The sequence below is a fragment of the Lissotriton vulgaris genome, chromosome 8 (genome assembly GCF_964263255.1).
Source record: "Lissotriton vulgaris chromosome 8, aLisVul1.2, whole genome shotgun sequence".
Lineage (NCBI taxonomy): Eukaryota > Metazoa > Chordata > Amphibia > Caudata > Salamandridae > Lissotriton > Lissotriton vulgaris.
Window position 1 is genome coordinate 736,012,425 of NC_141696.1, and position 21,834 is coordinate 736,034,258.

At 41.4% G+C, this 21,834-nt stretch overlaps 1 protein-coding gene across 17 annotated transcripts in view; it reads right to left on the reverse strand.

The window, feature by feature from the left end:
- MBNL2 (muscleblind like splicing regulator 2) overlaps positions 1-14,089 on the reverse strand; it is a 658,937-nt gene extending 644,848 nt beyond the window's left edge. For 11 of the 17 annotated variants that reach the window (XM_086934644.1, XM_086934642.1, XM_086934641.1 and 8 more), the window contains exon 1: positions 13,927-14,059. The gene's annotated coding sequence lies outside the window, so the exon portion shown is untranslated. Of the gene's footprint in view, positions 1-13,926 lie in introns of all 17 variants that reach the window. The other 6 variants (XM_086934632.1, XM_086934628.1, XM_086934635.1 and 3 more) reach the window with 5 other exon arrangements.
- Positions 14,090-21,834: the final 7,745 nt, after the last annotated feature.

Genomic DNA, 21,834 nt, shown 5'->3' on the forward strand with positions numbered 1-21,834 from the left:
GCATCAGCGGTTAGGAAAGGCAGCAGAGAAGGTATAACGGAATACGGGCAGAGTAATTGCAGCAGACCAGTGAAGTTAAGATAAGGTGCCATCTGTCTTCAACCTTGCATTCCACCCATGTAAGGATGCAAAAGATAATCAGCAGTTCCGATACAGAAGATGCACGTGTAAAAACAACTGCAACATCACCTACACTGTAAAAATGCTCCCCTTCTTATTCTTATAACCACAAGATGTTATTTAGTGAAGAGACAACAGAAAGCACCCAGCCTAAAAACAAACAAAAAGCAGCTGCAAGTCTGATAACCTTGTTCACTAGCAACTGCAAGGAAAGGCAGTGTGGGTGATTGGCTTATGCATGTGGAGCTCCATGCCCCAATGTAAAAGTAAGAGCATCATTACGATGCCGGTCAGACTATTGCCCAACCAGCACCGTAGTGTAAGAGGGACCACCCAACAAGGAGTAGGAGGTACCCCTACCCCAATTACAATGCAACGCCTTGGTCGGCGGTCGCTAAGTGTATATTTTCTATTGCGGCTTGTGCTGTAGGCTGCAGCACAAGCCGCAATAGAAAATATACACTTTAAAAACATCACTGCACTGTGTGGGAGAACCATGTGGTGCCTGCCACATGGTGCAGGGATGTTTAGGAGAGCATCAAAGGTGTCCCCCAGTCCCCACAGCGGAGGGCCAAGGGGGAAGAGGGTCTCGCTGGGGACCTCCAAAGTCACTTTCCGCCTTCCTTTTCATGGCAGGCGAACCGCAATGAAAAAGCAGGCAGAAAGGGACATTGTAATCCCTATGGCGGTGCCTGAGAAGGCACCACCCCTATTGTAGGGATTACCAATGGTCCAACAGGCTCCTTCAGCCCGGCGGAAAGTGTAGAAGTGTCCCTCCGCCTGCTGACTCAGACAGCACGCATTGTAATGAGTCGTTCGGACCGCAGCAGCAGATGGAGGTCGGACAGCATCGGATGAGCAATTGGATGGGGTCTGACCGCCATCAGAATGACCCCCTAACTGTTCAATGTTTTACACAGTACTGAATAGTGATCTGTAGCTGATCAGAGCTCTCACTTTTGACAGGTAAAAAAACAGAGGCACTGGAAAATAAGTTGATATTTACTCTAGGATTACGCAAAATAATCAAATAGGGAAAATAGAAATAAAGAAAATACAAGTCTCCTGGGCCCAATCGTTAAATGTCATATCTATATATTTTCCGATGCTAAGAGCCTCTACTGACACCTGGTGAACCATACCATCTGCCACTTTCTATGATATTCTTTGCAAAACACATAGCAGGCGAGAGGGCCAACCAGGTGTCTAATTTAGACATAAAAGGGATAGGATTTTTTAATGGAGTGTACATGGATACAGGCGTTTTCAGATTCCACTACTTGGAAAAAAAATAAAACCTACAAATTTTGAAGTGAGAGAGTGCATTCATTTTTTTTTTTTTTTTTTTTTTAAAGGTGGAGAAATGAACCATTCACCTACCAGTAGCACAAGTACGTCAAAACCCATACTTAATGTTAAGTAAATATAGAATAATGAACCAATTTTTCAGTGATGTCAGGAGCACAAATCAACTAAAAGGCTAATAATGAAGATCAGAGCCTCTGCCATTTTGCTATCTTATTAACAAGTATACAGCAGATTAGGTGGACAGCACTGGAGAACTTTGCTCTACAGGAGTTCAGCAGCAAAACCATTTGCACTGATCTTACTTGGAGCTTGATACTGGATGTCAGTCTGTTAAAGGAGATAAGGGGCATGGGTAGGCAAAGTTTTGCAACCAGACAACAACATTTGATCAAAGGTTTCAATCAAAACAAAAAGCAGAGTTCCCGGCTGCAGGTAGACAACGTATTTACATCACATTACATACAACAAAGAATGTACGTCTGTGATATGTACAGTCTACTTTTCTGCAGCTAGTTTTGTCAGTGTCATTTTTCTAAAGGAACCGAGAAAGCTTTTATGCAAATTTTCTAAGTTCGAGCACAAACTTTTGCTATTTCTGTGAACCAACTTGATAATGTAAGAAGCTGTGACCATTTAAAGAATTCAATAGGAACGCCAAGGACTCAAGCCTTCTGTTAACCACAGCAAGGCTTGCGTTTCTAGACACGCACATCTGAAGAAAACTGTAAAAGGCTGACGTGCCAGGGCACAATTCATATTGGAAAATTAAATACCATAGGATAGAATGATTATAGCATAAGACCCTGCAAGGCAGAATACAAACCTGGGAGCTAGCTTTACGGAGGGTCTGTGGCTCCACAAATTGTCAGAAAGAAAAGGCTTCATAGATCAACAGCCTGCCGTCTACTCTGCGCTGGAGGTGATAACCAAGGCAAACTGCATGGAATGCCAGAGATCCATCAACAAGATCAAGGTTGCCACGGTATATCCTCTAGTTAGCAAATACAGACACCGGTTCAAATCCTTCACTAGGCTGAAAAGTTTGCCAGGAGGGAAACCAGAAAGTTACTGCGTTTAATCTGTAGGTGCAACTGAGCTACAACTAAAGTTGTCCATAAGCTTAGTGATGTAATGGAGATCACAAATGTCAAGTTACTGTAGAAAGCGTCATTTACTACCAATGAGTGAGGAAGGGGAGCACTGTTTGCACAATTCCCTTGCAAGGCATCACTAAAAGGTTTATGGCTTAAACAAAAAATGTTAAATCAAATTGCTCTCTTGAAAGTAAGGAATACCCACTGAGAAGGGAAACCTGAAGGGAGCGTAACATTATGAACAGATAAAAAAATACAAGTGAAAATAATACTACAAAGTTTTGTCCTTTAGCTTATATTATTGGAGAAAGAAGACTGTTAGTGCACAGTTGTGGTATGATCAAGCTAAAGGGTTTGTCAGCAAAGGAGGGGTCATAGTGCAGAGGTGGGGGCGGGGCTAATTTAATAAGGGAGACGTGCTTTGGTATTTTTAATCATATGAATAGCCTGGGGACATAAGTGTTAAGAATTGGGTAAATCTTTGTTCAGTTGTGAGAGAACACGTGCCAGTTTGGATCCTAGAACAAACTTGATTCTTGAGAAAGCATTAACCCTGCAGTCTTGGAGGAATGACTGAACTATCAGTAACAAGTCCCAAGCCACTCTTCTGATACTCTCGAAGGGTCAAGCATAAAACAACAGGACGGGAAGGGGCTTTCCTGGGGTCAGAACGAGGTACTGCTGTAGCAAAGGGATGGCTAATAACTAATAGAAACCCCACATTTCAGAGGGCTGTGGGCAGGCGGTAAACTTCTGTTATCAGGGTGCCAAACAATGGCAAAGGCAACCTACGTCTATATATCAATACTTAATATGTTCCAAGTCTACTCTGACTATCCCGTTCTCTATGCCGGACCAGCGCTTGCATGTTCTCACAACTCATCTTGCATAATTTGAATCTGAATTAAGGTAAGTTCACAACAAAATGGACTTTGATGTAAAGATACATACTGTAATTATAACTGATTCCTAACATTACGCATACATAATACATGTCCCACCCTTCCATCATGGACCTGTGGGCTTTGCTATTAAAGGGACATAACTTCACCTAAACGATAGCATGTTGGCCATGAGCGGCAAACGCGCTGCCATATCCTAGCAAACAATTCAGCTGTGCTAAAAGTACTGCCTGGGCATGAAGCATAGGTCTCAGACGTTTCACCACAGCCCTGTCACCCCGATGCGATCCTCAGAGCGGATACAACTATTGCCATGACTGCATCTGGTTCACGGTGAACTCTCAGCTCTGCAGCGAGCAAAAACAATATTCCCAGAAGAGAATTCGGAAAACGCCTCGCCTGTATTTCATCATGGGGCACAGGCATTTCAAAGCAGCACTGCCTCTTACATCGAAATTGTGCCTCAAGCTTGTGGGTGATCTGGTGGCTACGGAGCAGAAGTGTGAATATATGTTTTCGCAAAGCGCACAACATGAAACAAGGCTTGGCGGAAGAATATCCTCACGGCAGACCTCACGGCAGAGGGGTAAAAAAGCAAAATTTTAAGCTGCAATGATTTCCTTATCTATTTGTGATTAAAGTTAAAGAAATGTGTGAAACTAATTTTACAATTTGCCTGTGAGCTATGCAATCTAAAATCAACAACTTATCTTTAAAGACCGCATCCCACAATTCACAGTCCAATGTGTAGCTGCTATTGCAGGTAGTTGCCTAGGCCCGACAGTTTTCAGGGGTGCTGAAGACAGTGTGCCTACAAAACTGGAGGCAGGAGTACGGCGGCGGGAGGAAGCCGCAGAATTAATCGGCAACCTTTTTATATACAGAATGTTAACTGTTAAACGAGTAGTTCAAATGAGAATCCTCATGAAATACTACCTGAAGATCGGGATAGTTTATACATCATTCTTTTAGTGTGGACTACTAGCCTTCTTCCCATCAGGACTATCAAAAGTATACAAGAGTTCAACTCTGCCACTGGCATCAATGTAAAATGTAGCGTTTAGAAGGGCAAACCAAATTTCGCAGACACTGTCCTTTGCACATTGAGAAAATAATTCAACCTTCATTTAAATTCTGAAAATAAAATTCTTTGTAGTCGCCTTAAAATGATGCATATGAAAACAAGGGCTGAATGATGAAAGAAAATGCAAAGATTTAAGAAGTGTCAAGATTTGCAATGTTTCATGCATAGAAGAAAGAAACGACGCAAAAATGTTCTGTGGCTCATACTCCGGGTCCTTCACAAAAGAAATATATAGAACACAGAGTATAAAAAAAGAAATCCATATCATAAATATATCATGTGTAAGCAGATCACGAATTGAGCATTGAAGGTCTCTATAAGACGAAAGCAAAGCAGCCTCAGATCTCCACCTCTTAAAGCTCATACTGAACACACAGACACTTTTGACTGTGCCAAGGTCAAATCGTAGCTATCAGCCTCTAGAAGAGGTTCTCTAAAATCTATATGATCAATTGGATGTACCTTTTAATGTAAATAAAAAAAATCTTAACATGCATGGAAGAAACAGATGAGGAATTATGTAGTAATTCAAGAGAATGAATGACCTACAAAAAAAGATTGCAGAGGGTGGAGTCTGTTTCCAGGAGGGCCTTTGAAAGGACGGTGGGCGAGTACCAAACAACAGACTGGGTTTACCATATAAGCCTTTCAGGAATATCAAATCATTGGGGGGGGGGGGTGGAAATTACCCTACAGGTAGCATCCCTCCATGTCAGAAAATACCTAACATGTCTATAGGCCAGTGCACCCTGGATACAACTGCTAGAAACACAAGCCAACAGAAGGCACAATTTTAACTTGCACATTCACCTTGGTTCTAAGAAACTCAAGCAAACTAATGCGCAAGGAGAAGTTATTAAGTTGATATATACTAGATTATGATATGCCACCTTGTTGGCGATCAGCCCTTGCACCAAATATTCTGCCACCTACGCTGCACCAATAGCAAATGTGCCACAGGAGTAGCAGGTGGCAAAATGTTGGCAACAGCTGTGGTCATAAGCAAAGAAACAAACTAAAGAAGCCAACAACAAAATGGAGAGAGCAGGGGGGAAAAATGAAGATAAAAAAAATGCAGTAGAAGGGGGGGAAGATGCAATAAGGGAAAGAGAGAGACAAACATTGCTGTGGGCAAACACCAGTGTTCAGAGTGTGGCGCTGTCAGTCCTGCGGCAAAAGTCCACAAATATTAGATTGTGGGAGTACAGGAGAGAGCTAATTGTGCCCCTCCCCCTCCATATCAGTGTTTTCCAGGACAAGTTAGTTTGTGTATCTATGCCCAGTTTTCTTCACATAAAAATACACTAAGACCCTGGGAATGTAGTCACCCACAATATTAATTTCTGTATTAGGAAAACATTTAAAAAACACACACACACACACACACACACACACACACACACACACACACACTCCCTCTCTAAAATGACAGAAGAGAAAAAAGGGTGTAAAATATTTTGGGAAGCAACAGATATATCAAGGAAATGGAGAAACATACTTTGCTTGTCAGCGAGAGCCATTTTTAAGTAGCAACAAACTAGCACATTTAGAAGAAGGGTCAGAATTATTGTGCAGCCAATCCATAAACACAGTTGAGAAGTCCGACTTAAAAGTCAATTTTATGCTCAATAAGCCCTTCACAAACCAATGCAAGCAACTATGTTCAGTTTTTTAAGAGAAAAAGAGAACGATAGAAATAGAGACGTGCCAGTGTAATGTGGTATTTATTTCCACTAGAGTGCGGGAAGGATCCATAATACATCAAAGTGGGTCACTTGTGGAGAAGTGTTGCTCAATGGTTAGAGCGGCAGACCCTGATGCAGAGGTCTGGCCCGGGACCAGGGTTCAATTCCCCGCCTCGGCGGGTCTTGGGCTCAAAATTCCACAGACCTGATAATTCTCGCCTCTATGCCTATTCCAATCATTGAGTCCCACTCTGCAACTCTGGGCAATAGCTTGCTTAATCCCCACAAGGCTAAGGAAGCCTGGCCTCCACCTTGGGGGTGCGCAGGAGTGGACGCCTCACAGTGAAAGCCAGGATGGGTTCCACAGCGGTATTCGTACAAGCGCCTTGAGACCCTTGCGGGTGAGTAGTGCGCTATACAAGTATCAATTTACAATTTTTTTGTTTACAATGCCCCTCACCAAAAAATGATAATGGCATATTATACTCTGAACATATGGTATATGCCATTGCTTTTGTTGTGTGCATTTCTTTCAAAAAGTTGTATTTAACCAAAGCTATGATGCAATGCCATGAAATTTGGGTAGTACAATGAAAATCACATAAAAGAAGCCTCTTGCCCATTAGGAGAGTTGTTTCCTTGTGTAAAGTAATTGTAACTAGTAATCTGCGAGGCAATAAACCATGGTATTCTTTTGACAGTTTCTCGTGATAATAAACGTAAAAGTTGATCTTTGCACTGAAGTAAGAAACATATGCATATCCATTATTAGTACAGTTGATCTATATATTGTGTTATCCCACATGTATTTCCATTGCATGGCATATTACACAAACACACCCGCTCTGCCGTGGCTAACACAAGGCACCAGGTAAAATTGATTAAAACACCCATTGAGAGTTTGTCAAACGTCAGGTTGTTCCTAGATGCATGAAGTCTTACATACTTTAACAAATTTGTCATGATGTAGGATAAGACTAGCAAGGACTTCCAGCTCAGAAACTAAACCAATGTGGACTTTGGTTAAAAAGGTGTACTGTGTCAGCACACATGCATGATGGAACATAGGTCTACAACAACAGCAGTTTATAGAATGGAAAGACACCATATACATATTTGATATAGCAAGATATTACAAAAACAGGAGTAAAATGGCTTAAGAGCAGTGTAAACTTCAGCATTCCCAGTAAGTCATAAAAAAATGCTTAACAGGTTAGGAAATTTAAATGTCACATAACTTTGCAGAAGTATGCTGCTAAGGGGTGTGAATTTGGGATTTGGCTCATTGTCTGTAAAAGTGTTGTCTTCGCATTACAGGAGAACCACAACCCTGTGTGCATAACACAAGTTATTTTTATCTTCAATTAAACATTTCACAATTCAGTATAAAGAGAAGCCAAAACAGATGTGGTCTTTAGGGCTCTGATGACAAAGCGACGGAAAGGAGTAATAATGGCAATATTAAACAGCACTCGCTAGCATTTTACTGCACTTGCTTCAACTTCGCCTTTCTAAACCACTGTAAATAAATGGCAGTAATAGACATCATTTAGCAAAAATTGAAGAATGAACGGCCAAGCTAACCCTTTCAATCCTCGAACCAGGTTCAATTAGACACTCCACTCACCAGCAAGTTCTTAATTTACTGCTAAACCTTGCTAGTACTGATAACACAAAAGTAATATGAATTCAGACACAGTACTTGAGAAAACATTCAAGACTGGAGGCTAGTCAATAGCTTTTATTCTTATTTATGATTTTATCATCAAGGAGAGCTTTTTTTCATATTCAAAAACAAACATATAAGGCATATTAGACAAGAAGTAAAAAAAGGGGAATCATTCATCGTATCAAACATATCACAACCATACGACATGCAACCATTCATGGGGAGAAGGGGATACACTAGATAAGAGAGCTACAAGAATTACCAAAGAATGCGTTATTTACAATATGATACCAAACAAAAAACGAGAAAAGCCAACGTCTGCATAACACTTAAACAATATTTTCATTTGGTTTTTAGTCAGATATAACGTACATTCCTATAGTCAAGTGTCAAAAATATTTTAAAAGTCATTAAGAAAAGGATAATGTACACAGGTTAGTGATAAGCAACAATAATCATGACATTAACGCTTATCACTATGGCAGACAGTAATATGGCTGGGGCCTACGCGTTTCGAATCCCATAAGCTTGTTGGGATTCTCTTCAGGGCCTTTGGTGTTCTCACCAGGCAAAAAAATGCAAAAGGTGGGCCTCAGCTTTCTAGTGTGGGGTGTAACAGAATCTTCTCTATTAAGATGGTATAGTCTCCGTGTAAGGATCAGTTGACACAATTTTAACGGAGGTAGACCTGATTCTTGGAGTAGGAGCAGCCACTCTAGTTCGTTGATTCTATATGTCAATGGACTCGTTCTACCGTCGCTTTAAAGAGCTTTGTGCACACTTTTAACTGTGTGTAATTCTTGCACAAAGGCTGCAGAGCATGGACGCTTGAATGCGAATCCATGAATATTAATTTAATATATGATGGCAAGCCTAACGCGTTCAAGCTTGCTTTCTAGAAACATTTCCGGTGAATGTGAGCTTGCTCCCTTTAGCGCAGAAGAAAAGCCTGCCTTTTGCAGAGCCTATTATCGGATGAATTCACGTGTAATTTACGAGTCCCCATTTAAACAGTTCCTGTCCATGCTCTGCAGCCTTTGTGCAAGAATTACACACAGTTAAAAGTGTGCACAAAGCTCTTTAAAGCGACGGTAGAACGAGTCCATTGACATATAGAATCAACGAACTAGAGTGGCTGCTCCTACTCCAAGAATCAGGTCTACCTCCGTTAAAATTGTGTCAACTGATCCTTACACGGAGACTATACCATCTTAATAGAGAAGATTCTGGTACACCCCACACTAGAAAGCTGAGGCCCACCTTTTGCATTTGTTTGCCTGGTGAGAACACCAAAGGCCCTGAAGAGAATCCCAACAAGCTTATGGGATTCGAAACGCGTAGGCCCCAGCCATATTACTGTCTGCCATAGTGATAAGCGTTAATGTCATGATTATTGTTGCTTATCACTAACCTGTGTACATTATCCTTTTCTTAATGACTTTTAAAATATTTTTGACACTTGACTATAGGAATGTACGTTATATCTGACTAAAAACCAAATGAAAATATTGTTTAAGTGTTATGCAGACGTTGGCTTTTCTCGTTTTTTGTTTGGTATCATATTGTAAATAACGCATTCTTTGGTAATTCTTGTAGCTCTCTTATCTAGTGTATCCCCTTCTCCCCATGAATGGTTGCATGTCGTATGGTTGTGATATGTTTGATACGATGAATGATTCCCCTTTTTTTACTTCTTGTCTAATATGCCTTATATGTTTGTTTTTTGAATATGAAAAAAAGCTCTCCTGGATGATAAAATCATAAATAAGAATAAAAGCTATTGACTAGCCTCCAGTCTTGAATGTTTTCTCAAGTACTGTGTCTGAATTCATATTACTTTTGTGTTATCAGTACTGGCAATCCTCTTTTGTTATTTACTATGACGGCTCAGCCATACTGATTAGAGCCAACCCTTAGTTGCTTATTGGCTAAACCTTGCTGGCATATTTAGCACTTCAGCAGTACTCAGAGTAGTTGTACAACATTCAGACATAAGACGAGCACTTTGGCTTGCAACAACGTCTTTTGATTGGTAACGTTTCAGAAACACTAGCCAGTATTATTCAAACTTGAATTTTGGGAAGTTGCTACCTTTACTTTACAATGTTTTAATAAGAAAAATCTTATAATATTTACCTTTTTAAGTGGGAAGAAAAAAAATAGATTGTTAATCTACCAAATTATTTCTTGTTACTTAGTACAAGAAATATGCTTATTCCTGTTAGGCATCTCCAGAATTTTTAGCACAAAGAAGTCGGTGGCACAGTGTGCATATCTTTAATAAAACTTGATAACATAACCTGTCAGACTAAGTGGTAAAAAAAAATTACATTTAGCCAGAATCGTTAGCATTAGGCATAAATGTGGCAGACTGGAAATACAAATAAAAAATGTTTTTTGTTTTATTTTAAGCTGATTTGAGAAGAAGTTTTAATTTTTGGGCCATGAAGGAAAATCAAGACTAGATAGAGCTAACAGCATTGCAAACATACATCTTTCACTGGTCAACACAAACAAAGGGTGGCTACGTTTTTGCAAGGTTTTCGTAAATCGCCATCTGGAACCTACTATGCCAAAGATGACCTTAAGCCACAGGCGAGTTAAGAGTGGTGGACAGTACGAATGCCGACTAGACTCATCAAATGCAACCATGTCTAAACTACAGATAGTAAGCCAACCGTCAAACATAATTATGCACTACAACTAGCTTTTTGTTGAAAGGCAGTACATAATATTAATAATAATATTATTATTATTATTATTATTATTATGCCCCCGAAGACACCCACCTGTACTGCTATGTATCAAGAGACGCTCATCTTGTTTACGCACAGATTGGCCCTCAAAAACATTGATCTAGGCCCATAGAATTTTCCTGGATCAATGTAGAAAGAAAACCAGTTTGGAAAAGCATTTTCATTACTGAACCGCCACTGCAACTTGGACCTATTTGCAGCTATGATACAGATTTGGGGGGGGGGTTTATTAAATACAATGCCACTTGTGGTTAACATGAACGTAACAGTTACTCAAAAATATGTAGCTGAAAAAAGCACACGTTCAGATAGGGGTGTCGTACAAGAAGAACAGCTAAAGCACATGCCTTTACATCATTTCTCTGATTAAGTTCTAGATCCCAAAAGCTTTGTTGCCAATCATTTACAACGATAGGATGTACCGTGAGATTTTATTTGGGGAGGGGGGGATAAAAAACAAACTGCAGTGGTGTACCAAATTAATTTTAACTATTGGCCTTGCAAAATAATGTGCCGTTACATTGCCTTTTCATTTAAGGACGAATACTCATGATTTCCATAAACAAGAATGTCATGCATTGTGCAGGATTTCGCTTTTGCACAAAAGTTAAAAGTTCATTAGAAAAGGGTCAGTTCACATTGTGAGGCTTCTTTGAAGGCAATGCCATGGAACGAGGTGGTGTGTGAATATTGAGACTCACTCCAATGGAGTGAGTTACAGTAGGAAAACAATTGATAACAGGCAACAAGATTTAAAAAAGAAAACATACAGGGGGAAATCACAATTCTTCACTAGCTTCATTTAAGAGAAGGAAGTTTTAAGACAGTGAAGGCAAAAATTAAGCTATTTTAGAGTTACAAAAATGGGACTCAAGCCCAAATTTGTTGGCATGTATTCAACAACCTATAACAAGCATTTACAATGCAACTGGTCTCACATTACTGATAATTTGAGGTATTGGCGTTGCAAATAATAATGCAACGCCAATAGATCACTTTAAGTAATGCGAGACCTAGTGCATTACAAATGCTTGCAGTGAGCAAGGAACCAGCACTGCATGTCTCGGTGCAGTACCGCAAGCTGCTTTCAGAGGTCCCTACAGAGCAAGGCACCAGTACTGCATGTCTAGGAGCAGTACCGCAAGCTGCTCCTAGAGCTCCCTAGTGAGCAAGGCACTAGCACTGCATGTCTAGGTGCAGTACCGCAAGCTGTTCCTAGAGTTCCCTAATTAGGAAGGCACCAGCACTGCAGGTCTACGAAGTTGGCGGTACTGGCAATATAAATGGTAATGTTTTTTACCTGGCCATGTTAAAAGGTGCAGCACCATGTGGCCAAAGGGGGACCTCTTTTGGTCATATATGGTACTGCACCCTGCAGAAGATATGGTAAATTCACCCTACCATAATGCATTGCATGCAAGTCAGTACTACGAGTACATTCAAATAGCTATGTCCATGTATACAATTAGTAGCTTTGAAATGTAACAAAATAATTATTATATTTATTTCGGATTAGGTTGTACTCGGTGTGCAGTTGAAGGGAAATTTACAGACGTCTCATATAAATGCGAGATGTTCTAGCGAGTGAAGTAATCACTAAAGCCTAGCTTAGTACCAAGTGTGTGTCCTGCCTGGAGGCTGTAATTAAAACCTAGGGAGTAACAACACATGTAACAGAGGATGTCCTCATGGGAGGTTACAGGAAGAGACAAGGCGGTACTAAGGAGGGACTACTAAACCTACTGACCAATGAAAAGCCACCATTTGCAAAGGACAGAACCAATTAAAAAGATGGGTGGAAAGTGGGCAAAGCTTTAATCCCATATCCTGAATACAGTATGTCTCGAAGAGACAGTGCAAACGCTGCCTAGGCAAGACCTTAAAAATAAAAAATAAAGAGTAATCCAATAGACCAATATAGTCACAAAAAAGGTAGTATAATAATGGCACATCACTCTGATACTACTGGAGCCAAACAGTTTAAATAATAATGACTGTTTACAGTGGTCTCTACAAACTGAATAGTCTATGGGTTGTCCGTCAATTGATAGGACATGTATTCTTTGTCCGCGTTCCTGGGATTCGAACCTGTGACCATCAGTCTATGTGGAAACCTCTTTTATTGGTGAATCTGTCCGGAGTGGTATGACCAAGATGAAAAGTGGAAAATGAGTAAGTACCCTGGTAATTACAACTTTGTCCTTTCTCATCTTTATCAGTTTCGATGGCCCTGCAGCATTTATAAGCACCGGGACGTCAACATTCTTTTAAGCCACTTATTTGTTGCTGAATATATCTTTAGAGTTTGGAAAGGCATCCTGCTATTTGAAACCTTCCCTCCAAAAGACAAGCCACATGTTGAATGTCTACACCTATCCAACACCAAGCGACGGAAAATGGCTTCACGCAAGGATTAAAGAGGTGATCGCCGTATGAAACCAGGGGCTCAATTGTGCCAGAGCCCCCACCCTGCCAAGAAAAGCACAACGGTTTACAGTCGCGAAGCAGAAACAAAAATGGACAGCCGGAAGGAGGGGGAGGAAATATGGCATTGCAATCACGCCTCTGCAATGTGACTGGGCTGAAAGTGCACATGTAAATGCGTCTTTTTAAGCAACATGGGGTTTTTTTGGTCGAGGGGGGAGGAGCAAACCGAATGGCCCGCTCAGTTTTATGTGCAAAGTGCACAGCAGAAGACGGCGAGACCGCAGCTAAATTATGTGCAGTTAAAAAAAGGAAAAGCATGACTCACACACTGTCTGACAGACCTGAGCGAAAATATGGCGTGCGCTGGAAGCGAAGCTTGCAGCTTCCAAGTTTTCTGGAGTAAATAATCTCTCCGATGAGGTGCAAGTACAACCTAGACGAGGTCCTAAGTGTTTGCAAAAATATAAAAATATACAGGGTGAATCTTCGCCTACTTTGCTTTAGCAGACACCTGGGGTCAGAAAAAAAACTGAGCCGACAGAGCCCCCCCCCCCCCCCCCCCCCCCGTCTGCAGACTGCTGTAGCTCCGCAAAGGAGGGGGAACCACACGCCTCATGTCAAACGAATGTTGCAGCTGATGCAACAAACATAAACATGCACAGCGATACAGTCCGCCGTCGACCAGCACAGAGTGATTGCGGCTGATTTTTTTTTAAATATATTTAGCAGTCTGATTTTCCATCTGCGGGCGTGCAACGTGGGCTGTGCCAGCTCAGAGGCCACTAGGCTGGCTGCTGCCAAGTCCACAGCGCCCCGCCTCTCAACAGCGGGGAGCACGGACGAAAAGAGGGGTGCAATAAAACTATTAGCGAAAGCCTTACCTTTCAGCGGGGAAGCGAGGCAGGAGAGCCACCTAGCCAATGCCTGCTGCAGCGGGAGGAGGGGGAAGGGAGGCGCAGCTGCCGCTGTGTCAGTGACCCAGGCGCAGAAGGAGAGGGAGGTGGCAGGCTGCAGGAGGAAGGCTGGGCTGGGCACGCTGCAAGAAAAGAGGCCCGACCACCCATAGAAAGAAGGCCTAGGACATTCAAGAAAATAAAAGGAGGAAGACAGGCTAAAATGTGAATATTCTAAAGGTAAACCTCCAGATTAATACTAATTCTAGATATGGAGTGAAGAATTTTAAATTCTATTAACAAGGTAGCGAGGATTATGCTTTGATTTCCTTTACTGCAAATTCACAGAAGTCAGTCAAAACAGTGTGTAACATAAAATCGCGTCCTATGACAATACACTACACGTCATAGTTCAATTCACTAATCACCATGGCCCGAATCAAATGGGACACACGTCATCTTGCATAAATGCCAACATTTTGAACCTGTACATACATGTCAACATTTTAAAAGAACAAAGTGGGAGATTAAAAAAAAAAGAATTGGGAGAATGTATTTCAACGCATTGACGTCTCGTCAGGGTACAAGTCCTGAAAAGTAAAAGTGGGGAGACTAAGTACACAGTATATAAATGACTTCACAGCGCCTGTCACTGCATGTGGCATCAAGAGAAGTCTGTTAGAACAGGAAATGATCCCTGTATGTGGGTAGCACTGTTCCTTTGGCAACTATTGCCCAAACAATTTTATACAGTGTACACAATTTAAACAACAAGCTTGAAACAAAATTGCAACACAAATTGTTATATGCTAATGTCTGTATTGAACTCACAGCATTAGAAATTTTTGTTCATACATGGAATTATAAAGCAAACCATATGCAAACATGATACAATCGTGGATTACTGCTCCACGCATAATTTCATGAAACAATTCCAATGATTAATTGACTTTTTAAATTTTTTTTTATAAGGAACAGTGGTCCTAAGCTTAGAAAAAAGGTATTTAAACAGATTCAATTATAGACCACAATAAGGGATATAAGTTCAATTCCAATGTCCAGCCGGACATGGAATATTTATTTGATAAATGTAGAAGAAATGTTTGAAATTAAAACACACACAAAAAAAAGAGGGCACAGTCCTGTACCCAGTATGAGGGAAAGAAAAAATTGAAGGGAAAGGTAGAAAACAAATTAGAATTTCAGGCAATAACTTTTTGGTGCAGAACGTGGCTTGCATCTTAATACATAGTACTGCAAGCTCAAGACGTCAGTGACAGCAATATATTAACACATGGTACAATTGCGACACTGTATGTGAAAAGTCGACGTTTTGATCCCATGCCCCTATACTAGCGGGATCATCATCAGGGTCAAAGATAATTGCCTGGTTGTATGAATAATAATAACGCCTGCCTAGAGGGATGAAAGCAGGTTCAGTTGGGGGGTGTGCTTGTCCATGGTAAGGATTAGCCTAAGAATCGGCGAATTAGCGCTTCGACCCACGGTGGGGTTCCTAGCGGAGCTCCGATGAGTCTCTTTAGGCAGTTGACGCGATGGTCACAAATTCTAGGTTGTGCTTAATGGCAGTTCCTAGCGGAGCTCCGATGAGTCTCTTTAGGCAGTTGACGCGATGGTCAAAAATTCCAGGTTGTGCTCAATGGCAGACCTGCCATCGAACACAACCTGGAATTTGTGACCATCGCGTCAACTGCCTAAAGAGACTCATCGGAGCTCCGCTAGGAACCCCACCGTGGATCAAAGCGCTAATTCGCCGATTCTTGGGCTAAGAATTTGAGTTTGGTTTTGTAAAACTCACAGTTTGGCACAATCAAAGTGAGACCTGCATCAGTAAGTAATTGACAAACTTGTGTAAGCGCCTTGTCATATGCTCCTCTTGTGTTGTCCCAAACACCAGTATGTTCTCACCATAATTGCAAGCATGCGTGACAGTTTGAATTACTCAGCAGATTACATTCTGAAATATCCGAGGAGTCAAAGATATTCCAAAACTCAATCTTTTGTATCTGAACAAACCAACATAAGTTGAAAAAGTAGTACTATACCTTCAGTTCTCTTCCAGCTCGAATTGATGGTATCCTTTGTTCAAGTCAAGACGAGGGGATAGTTTGGCTCCAAAATCAATCAATGAGGGGAGGAAGAGTACTGATCCATTCAGTCTCCTTAGGATTAATTAGTAAATCAAGAGGGGAAGGATCACTTGTCCTGCATAACCAGGGTATGCAGGTTGGTGTGGGGTGTCTCCCAAATAAAACACCCTCATGCACGTGTAATGTAGGTTCTCGTAGTGGTATATGTTGTCTCCCCGCTTTCATTAACACGTGTGTGCATAATTCTTGGGTCAGTATTTTTTGCAACCTCCGCCAGGAGGTATTTACCCTTGGTTAAAAACAGTAGTGATCGTGAATAGTGAGTGATAAGTGCTCAGGAAGGGTTCTTTAAAATACACGAACAGCTAGACTGAAACTTTAATTAGTCTGGGTTCGAGTAGGCTCAATGAATGGGTTTTTAGTGTGCAGCTGTAGAATGATTAGGAATTCAAGCGCACTATTATAGTGAAATTAAAATGCGGTCGACATGTTTCAGCCCTATTCGCCTATGTAGGTCAGTGGGCTTTCTTCAGGACCAGTGCGGGGTAGTGAATAAAGTGAAAAAAGAGTAGGTTATTGACCTGTTTCTTTAGTTGGAGGATATATCCTGGTTGAGAGAGGCAGAGACAGCACAAGCTGCGCTGTAGGAGAAGAGTCCCAGTGAGGCATTCCCTGCATTGCCGCCAACCCGATGAAGTGTCATTTATCACTTCAATAGGTACATTGTGACTTTTGATGTCTTTCTCTCTCGATTGCTTTGTTGGTCTGGTGCATGTGAGTGCAAATGTGCACTGCACCTCCACGGTCCTTTTATGGCACATAACTATGGGCGAAACCAACAGCATAGGAAAGGTGGAGCGTTTATTGATGTCATGTTTCATCAATGTTTCTAGTTCTTTCTCAACAGCTTCTTGTAAGTGGAAAGCCACGCTATGGCGCCGTTGGGCAACAGGGCGAATATCCTCAATATTATGAAGTTGTGCTTTCATTGTCATGAGCCTTCCTAGGTCACGAAACAATGACAGGAACTGACTCACATTTTCATACTGAGCATGGATTTTGTAGCTATGAGATATCAGCAAATGTCAGCAGCAGTGGCGAAACTAAGTAGCTTCCTGTAGAAAGTGAATCGGCACTTGCACTGAAGTCATTTTATGTCTCATAGTTGGTGTAAATGACCACTGACTCTGTAACGATTTGGACGCAGCTAATGTTTACACCTTTGTGTTTGACGAGGTAAGGCATGGCACAGGAGATATGTTGTTAATTTTCTCGACTGACATGATATTATTTAGATTCACCACTGTCTATAATGAAGGTATGGGGTAACCGTTCAGCGTTAATGTAATTTTAGGACAGTATCCAAATGAAACTTTTCACTCCGTTTGGCGCTTCTCATGTGACTTTTGACCTTTTTTGCAAGGAACTAATCCTACATGTACATGTCACTCTTTGGTAGCTAGAATCAACGGATATCAGTATTCTTCACTGGCGCTGGATAGTGACGTTGAAGAAAATTTGCATGATGAATTTTACGACAATCAACTTTGTTTTGTTTCTACTTGTCATAACTGATGTGCCTTTTGGCCTTGTGGGTGTGGCGAGAATGGTTCTGGAACCTACTGGGGCCAATTTTCTCTTCTCAATGTGACTCATTGGGTTCTGGTTCACTTTGCAGACCGTTTAAAATTGGTTTTCTTTCCCAGAACCCTTGCATGTCTATCCCATGGTGGACATTTACTTTCATGGCGAAATGAAAAACCACATCAGAAGCATACCTTTTCCTTATTTGGAGATGTTGACTTCTGCACATCTATTCTTGTTTATGCTTACTTTCTGTGGTCTGTTATATGAACAGAGTCAATCCATGGGCTTCTTTGTGTCGAGCTGGAATCCTCTAGTAGAAACCAGGGGAAACCCACACTGAATGTATCATTTAAGGAGATTAATGTGAATTCTCATTTGGGTTGCATAAAAGAAGATACATTGAGACTGAAAAAGTTTCTGTTGCTGTTATGTATTCTCCTCCAATACAAATGCAAATGACAGTGTGACTTATAAAAAGTGCAGACGACGCAGTGCTTAAGTGTGTGCATAAACATTTAAAATTTATGCAAAAGATACCATAAATGCTTCTTGGTTACTAAGCCAAGTTGTTCAAACATACATGTGCACACAACATACGATAATGCAGATTACAAATAATCAAGGAACCAAAGGAGATATATGTCGACGGTTTGACCCCTTGTGAGTGAAACGGTCTCCTCAGGACAAAGTTGTCTGGCTCAATAGTTGTATATATCGGGAGACAGAAACCAGACCAATCATCAGCCTGCATCAGAAACACACATGTCTATATTGAGTGTAATGTGTGTGTTCAACAGACTCACCAACATTTATCAAAGTAGGGCATGTGTGAATCAACAATATCAATGTATGTCCACTGCACAACCACTAGGAAGTCCATCAACAGAGTGACCTTATTCTCTGTGGGAGAAGGATTCTCCTGCTTTAAATGCACTTCAACTGAATGCCTTTCAAGTCCATTGAATCCAATCTGGACTGCAGATATCTGAAATATATACACACCACTATTAAACTGTCCCAACAATAGGGCATAGCCTCACACCAGTGTGAAGGAAGGAACACATGAAGGAGTACTGCGCTGTTCTATGTGCTCCCGAAATTTTTGTGTAATACGTCTACATCAAAAATGTGACCCAGATCTTTTCGTTTTCCAATGATGTTTACCAAGAGCGCCAAAGTGTGAAATCAAACAACAGTGCAGGTTTTTAGCAGCCACGGCAATACAGAACATGAAGGTGCATGGCCTCACACCAGGATCACAGAACTCTCCATTGCTTTTAGTTGAATATATTAAATAATGCCCAAAATTGTCTCAATGTCATGCACTCATGCAGTGTGCTTACTCAGGAGTCATGTGACAAACCTGGCCATATAGGTCTTATTTGTAATGAGGGCCACTGGAGACAAAAACGTGTCCCCTCTACTCATGCACAGTGGACATTGTACCACTTTATGTAAAAAATTGCCTCAATTATAGCGCCCTCATGTAATGTGCTTGCAGGAGTCATGCTGCAAACCTGGCCATATAGGTGTAATGTGGGCTGCAGGAGGGAAGACCACGTGCTGTATGATAAGTGACATTCCCAAATCAAATGTCATTCAGGCTTGTGTTGGCGTAGATATATGCTTATTGTTCCTAAACCATTCTTTATATACCTTAACGATCAATATTTTAGCTAAGTATTTTTCATCATGTGCATGCTATACGTGCTGGTGTAAGCGTGAAACAACATTCATAATACTGCAATTATTTTCAAAGTCTGTTAATAGTTTCAAACAACATGTGATTGTTAAGAAGCCTGGTCCGAACTTGTTCAAAATTCGGTAAAAAAAAAAAGAACTCTTGTTTAGTGCTTGACAACAATAATAAGGTGGTACCCACTCACGTTGGGCAGGTGAACTTACTTCTATTAGGTACGCAATGGTCTACATGCATCAGCCGAGCATGCCGATTCACTTGTACAGCCTGGGAGGAAGCGGCAGAAGCTGCTCCCATGGTGTCACCAATGACTAGACTGCTAACTACAGCCACCACCTTGGGCCTTTAACTGGCCATTGAGCTGAAACAAGTCAGACAGATCAGCGGCCAAGGCATGGGACAAAAAGTAAGCTCCATCCTTGCCATGTCTGGAAACCATCCAGCATGCTTGCAGAGATTGTGGTGCAGGTTATGAAGCCAAGGGACAAGAACTATATAGATCAACACTCATGATTTAGACAGAAGCTTCACACTTTTGTAAGCTACACATACAACAATGTTGCCTTTTGAAGAAACTAACTTGGCTGCCAACCCACTCCACCAGGCACACTATTCCATGTACAGCAATCCGAGTAGATGTGATTGCCTGAGATCTCTAGAAGTGAGTCGGCTATCCTATGTGAAGTATGCTTAACCAGCCCTACCCACCACCTAATGTGTGTGCACCTGCACTAAGTTTAGGCTTATTTTTCACCAACATGACCTTGACCCAGATAAAGAGAGAAAGAAAGGGGAGAGAGAAGGAGAAAGAGAGATTGGAAAACGATGAATGTAGAAAATGGGACACAAGAACTGGATAAAGGTAAAGCAAGCATGGGGTAGTGAACAGAAAAGGTAATGCTAACCCTGGCATTCAGCAATGGACCCTAAGAAAAAGTTTGGGGCTCTTCATTTATGTTTTTACAAATTACACACTGCCTCCAAAAGGTTGTTCCTCCCCATTTAGCAACAGGCCTTTTTTTGTTCTTATTGTTGGCATAACAATATTTTAACCACCCTCACATTCTACAGCACAACCAACTGAGTAGCTCACCCACAAATCAGTACCAGCAAAATCCTGACATAAAAAATGGACCTTCAATTTCACAGTAATAGGTATCATCCCTGCATCAAAATAATTGTAATCCACACAGTATCCAAGGATAGGAAGGAAATCTTGATAACGTTAATTCATAAGAAAGGGCCACTTGCAATTCCCATCCGAACTACCTTTTTCAAGAAAATATTGGCCTTCTCAAAGAAATATTTCTAGTATTGCATAGAAACAGCAAGAGCCACCACAAACTATGACCAGTAATCAGAATCTACTTTAGACTATAATCGCTAATAAGAACTTTGCTCATCCTGCTGATGTTACACTGCCAACATAGTACACTTAAGTAGTGTTAGAAATGGGGATCTCTAGTTGGTACCTTTATTCAAATAGGGACCCTTGCTTCTAGTCAGGGTAAGGGAATACACACTTTAGATAAATCTTGCTCACCCCCTGGGTAGCTTGGGACGAGCAGACAGACTTATCCCAAAGACAATATGTAAAGTATTTGTACTCAAAACACTCAGTAATACAGTGATAACACCACAAATGTACACCACACCAGTTTAGGAAAAATAAAGTATCTTTATCTAAACTCAACTAGACTAAAACGACAAAAATCCAACATACATGTAATAAGAATATGACTTTAAAAATGGTTTCAGGGGGCGTGTCCAAGATGGCGACAGAGTAGTCACCGATCCACAGATCTTCGCCGCTCCAAAATGAGAATAGCGGTCCTCGGGGGCTAGCTGCCCCATCGAAACTGCACCGAGCAGGAGAAATCGGGGGCATCCCACTGTAAGTCCCGAACTGCGCTGTCAGTTCCATTCAGAATCCTCATATTCAAGCCCTTTCCATCTGCTCAATGTTTGGGAAGAGTAAACTAAGTAGAGTGCGTGGTCATTATCTATCTAGAATGCTAAAACAAAGGAGGTCGAAGTTGGCCGCCGGGGAGCGACTATTTAGTCAGCGGTCTAGTGTACCAGAGCTGAAGGGCAATCAGGAATTTCCAGGTGAAGCGCCTGCTGAAGTGCACACTTCAATTGAAGACTTAGCCGAAGAAGGATCGTCGGTTTGGAGCAGCGCAAAAGTTAGTCAGGGACTTTCCGTCGACTAGTCTCCAGTTTGGGAAGCTGTTTCCAGAAACTCGTAGTTGCGCTAGAGGAGTGTTAGACCTGGCACCATTGGCGTGGGTCTCCCTTCCATTTTTTGCTGTTGTCTCCTCTGTCTTTGCAGGTATTGGATGCTCTGGGTGCTGTGCCACTGCCATTCAGTGCCACAGAGCAAATGCTCCCTGTGTAAATATGACTGTGAATTGGTATATCCCTGATTGGCTTATTTGGTTTACCTATTAGTCCCTAGTAGTGTTGCCTGTGTGTGCCCAGTGCTGGTAACCCAAATGC